Genomic DNA, 4,812 nt, shown 5'->3' with positions numbered 1-4,812 from the left:
TGAGGAACTTCCAAATTTTTTTCCAAAGTAGCTGCACTATTTTGCACTCCTGCAGCAACGTATAAAGGTTCTAGTTTTTCCATATTCTCAACAACACTAATTACTGTCTATCTTTTTAACTTTAACTATTGTAGTGTGTGAAATAGTTAAACTCCTATTTTATTGTGGAGTTGGGTTGGTTTTTTTTTTTTGATAATTAAAAAATGTTTTATTTTAGAGACGCTACCTTTGGAATTTAAAATAAGCAGTATATTCACTAAAGAAACTGCCTTACAATACAGATAGTTTAAAAAATTTGTAACATTTTTCATTAAAATTTTTAAAATTTATTTATTTTTAATTGAAGGATAATTGTTTTACAATACTGTGTTGGCTTTTGCCATACATCAAAATGAAAAAATATTTTAATAATTCTAAAAATAATTTTGGAAGGCATGGGGAAGGATGGAGGAGCTGAATTATTATTTCAGTCTCTGACTCGTGGTTTTCATCCAGTTTAGTCAGGTAAGTAAAGATTTATTAGAATATATTTATGTATATGTATATACATATATCTGAATCACCCTACTGTACACCCCAAACAAACACACCACTGTAAATCAACCATACTTTAATTTAAAATTTTTTAAATTAAAAAACAAAACAAAAGATTTATAAGAGAAATTATGTTTTAGGAAATCAGGGTGATAAAAATAACATTCAGTATGAGATCATATCATTCAAGAAAGATTGATAAACTGCTTGTAAAAGTCAAGATATAATCAAATTATATTCATAAGATCCTACTCAGTAACAGAAATACTCAGTAGAATCATCACAGAAATAAATAATTTTTACTATTTATTCAACACCTATCATTTGCCAGGCACTGTGCTAAGTGCTTTATAGTTATGATTTCTAATTCTAAGAACTATGCTTAGGAAGACAGTTTAACTATTTTTTTGAAGAAATTAAGCTTATTAAAGTTTAATGCCCCACCTAAGGCCATACATCTGGTAGATGTGAGAACTGTTGTTTGAATCCAAGTTTTTCTTCCACTCCACACAGCACCTACCATATAGAAAATCATCAGAATAAACTGCTCTTATATTTTATCCAAATTTCATTTGTAAAATTCCAGACATGCCCTAGTATTCTGATATGCCAATATCTATCTTTCATTGTATTAATAAATAAGAAAATTCATTATGTTCTTATCAATTGGAAAATATTATCACAGATAACAATAATAAGCTCATCTTGTCCTCAGTTCCAACAATTTAGAACTTGTTACTCAATACAAGAAACCCTCTGATTCAAATATAAAGCACAGTATTCTATTCCACAATCACAAAGATCCAAAACTCCATTTTTGAGCCATTTCTGTATGAGAATCCAACTTGCATTTGTTTATGATCGAGTGAGTATTAAATCAAGGAGTCCCTGAACAGGTCATAGTGTTGACAAAATTCAACAGGATGCTGGAGTCTACAGACACAGGAATCAAAGTTAGGCCCTTCTACACAGCCCCAGGTCCTCGTGATGGTTTAAAGTCAATGTCTTTTCGTGTCGAACATACTCCCCAATGTCTGCTTGATGAAATGCCACCATAATCATGGTGTCTACTCTCCTGCAGTCTGTGTAGACTTTGCTGCCACCCCAAAAGCCAAAGGGATGTCTGCCGAGGAGTTCCCCATGACTCCCTAGAGAAGTATTTCCAGTAATTCGACCGAGTCCAGATACCAGCTCATGGTACTCAGACAGGAAGGCTTGCTCTGTTTCAGGAACACTTTATTCTTGGCATAGTGCTAAGTTGATCAGTCATGTCCAACTCTTTGTGACACTGTGGACTATGGACGGTAGCCTGCCAGGCTCCTTGGTCCATGGGGATTCTCCAGGCAAGCTACTGGAGTGGGCAGCCATGCCCTCCTCCAGGAGATCTTCCCCACCCAGGGACTGAGCCCACATCTATGTCTCCTGCATTGGTAGGTGAGTTCTTCACCATTAGTGCCACATGGAAGCCCCATTCTTGGCATAGGGTGCTAGGTAATCCAGAGTTGTAATGTCCAACTGAAACTTGTGGGTCTTAGGGAATTTTCCAAAGTACCTCCCAAGCAAAACAAGCTTGTCACCAGAGATACCCATGACCAACTTCAAGATCATCTCATTCACACAGTACACTGTACGGTCATTGTGCAGCCTGAAACAGTAGGTGCTGTAGGATCTGTTGACCAGTAGCTGAAGGTTCTCGCTGATGAATTTTGCTGTCTTCTCAAACATTGCATGGGTCTCCTCTTCAGTCAGAGGCCGAATTTTCCTACTGGGTTGGAATCCAGAATCTTCGGGCCTCAGTTGTTGAAATGGAAACTTCATTGTGGTTTTAATTTGTATGTTAAGCATCTTTTATGTGCTTTCTGATCATTTGCAAGTCTCTTTTGGAGGACTGTCTATTGAGATACTTAGCTCATTTTAAAAATTAAGGTATTTGTGCTTTTATTGTCGAGTTGAATTTTTTTAATCATTCTGAATACAAGTCCCTAATCTGATACATGATTTGCAAATATTTTCTCTCTGATTCTATGTTATATTTTCTTTCTTTTTTTTTTTTTTGATGATTTCCTTTAAAGGACAGAAGTTTTTAATTTTGATGAAGTCTGATTTGCCCTTTTTCCTTTTATTGCTGTGTTTTTGGCGTCTCATTAAGAAATCAGCATCTAACCTAAAGCCAAGAAGATATCAATCTAGGTTTTTTTTCTTCCCAGCAAGGTTATAGTTTTAGCTCTTACATTTAGGTCAATGATCAATTTTGAGTTAATTTTCATATATAGTGTGATACACGGGTCCAGTTTCATTCTTTTACGTATGAATATCTGAATGTCCCAGTACCATTCATTGGGAAAAAACATGTTTTCCCCACCAGATTTTTTTGGCACCCTTGTTGAAAATCAGTTAACTATAAATAAGAGTTAGTCATTTCTTCCCAAACTTCTGAAATTATATCTAATATCATTTCCTCTATCCTTAAGAATTTCTCTTAGCATTTCTTACTGTGGGCATTATTTATAATTGCAAGACAACTGAAAGGTCCCCAAATGTCTATAGATGAAATAATGAATTAATGAAATGAATTATTTTCTTAGACTATCATCTAGCCATGAAAACTGAATTTATTGTAACTACATACAAAGACATAGGAAACTCTTAGAATAATAAGAACTCTACAAACAACCTGATTTTAAAATGGGCGGAAGAACTGAATAGACATTTTCCCAAAGAGGAAATGCAGATGACCAATAGGCACATGAAAGATGCTCAATGTTGCTAACCATCAGGGGAAACGCAAATCAAAACCACGGTGAAACTTCACACCTGTCAGAATGACTATCATGAAAAAGACCACAAATAACAAATGTTGGCAAGGATGTGGAGACAAGGGAACCCTCAAACACTGCTACTGTAAATGTAAATTGTGCAGTCACTGTGGAAAATGGAATGGCGGTTTCTCAAAAAACTAAAAGTAGAGCTACTATATGACTCCAAATTCTATTCTTGGATCACTTCAGTTCAGTTCAGTCACTCAGTCATGTCCGACTCTTTGCAACCCCAAGGAGAGATGCACACGAGGCCTCCCTGTCCATCACCAACTCTCAGAGCTTGCTCAAACTCATGTCCATTGAGTCGGTGATGTCATCCAGCCATCTCATCCTCTGTGGTTCCCTTCTCCTCCTGCCTTCAATCTCTCCCAGCATCAGGGTCTTTTCCAATGAGTCAGTTCTTCGCATTAGGTGGCCAGAGTATTGGAGTTTCAGCTTCAGCATCAGTCCTTCCAATGAATATTCAGGATTGATTTCCTTTAGGATGGACTGGTTGGACCTCCTTGCAGTCCAAGGGACTCTCAAAATTCTTCTCCAACACCACAGTTCGAAAGCATCAATTCTTTGTTGCTCAGCTTTCTTTATAGTCCAACTCTCACATCCATATATGACCACTGGAAAAACCATAGCATTGACTAGACAGACCTTTGTCATCAAAGTAATGTCTCTGCTTTTTAATATGCTGTCTAGGTTGGTCATAACTTTTCTTCCAAGGAGCAAGCGTTTTTTAATTTCATGGCTGCAGTCACTATCTGCAGTGATTTTGGAGCCCAGAAAAATAAAGTCTCTCCCTGTTACCATTGTTTCCCCGTCTATTTGCCTCGAAGTGATGGGACTGGATGCCATGTTTTTCGTTTTCTGAATGTTGAGTTTTAAGAAAACTTTTTCTCTCTCCTCTTTCACTTTCATCAAGAGGCTCTTTAGTTCTTCACTTTCTGCCATTAGGGTGGTGTCATCTGCATATCTGAGGTTATTGATATTTCTCCTGGCAATCTTGATTCCAGCTTGTGCTTCATCCAGCCCAACATTTCACATGATATATTCTGCATGTAAGTTAAATAAGCAGGGTGACAGCATAAAACTTATACTACATATAAGCTGTATACACACACACACACACATATACATATAATTTGAAAAGATTCATGAACCTCAATGTTCATAGAAGCACAATTTACAACTGCCAAGACTTGAAAGCAACTTAAGTGTCCACAACAGATGAGTGGATAAGAAGATATGAGATACACACACACACAAAATGACATACTACTCAGTCATAAAAATGAATGAAATTTTTCCATTTGCAGCAACACGGCTGGACTTGGAGGACATTATGCCAAGTGAAGTAAGCTAGCCAAAGAAAGACAGAAACTGTATGATACTACTTATACGTAGAATCTAAAAAATACAACGAACATTAACAAAACAACAAAAAGAAGCAGACTCACAGATATGGAGA

The 4,812-nt window shown here is 36.5% G+C and overlaps 1 pseudogene; it reads right to left on the bottom strand.

The window, feature by feature from the left end:
- Nucleotides 1-1,488: 1,488 nt before the first annotated feature.
- LOC114115878 (60S ribosome subunit biogenesis protein NIP7 homolog) lies at nucleotides 1,489-2,728 on the bottom strand (annotated as a pseudogene).
- Nucleotides 2,729-4,812: the final 2,084 nt, after the last annotated feature.

This window comes from Ovis aries, chromosome 7 (genome assembly GCF_016772045.2).
Source record: "Ovis aries strain OAR_USU_Benz2616 breed Rambouillet chromosome 7, ARS-UI_Ramb_v3.0, whole genome shotgun sequence".
Taxonomy (NCBI): domain Eukaryota; kingdom Metazoa; phylum Chordata; class Mammalia; order Artiodactyla; family Bovidae; genus Ovis; species Ovis aries.
This window is presented reverse-complemented; position numbering and strand designations above follow the sequence as displayed.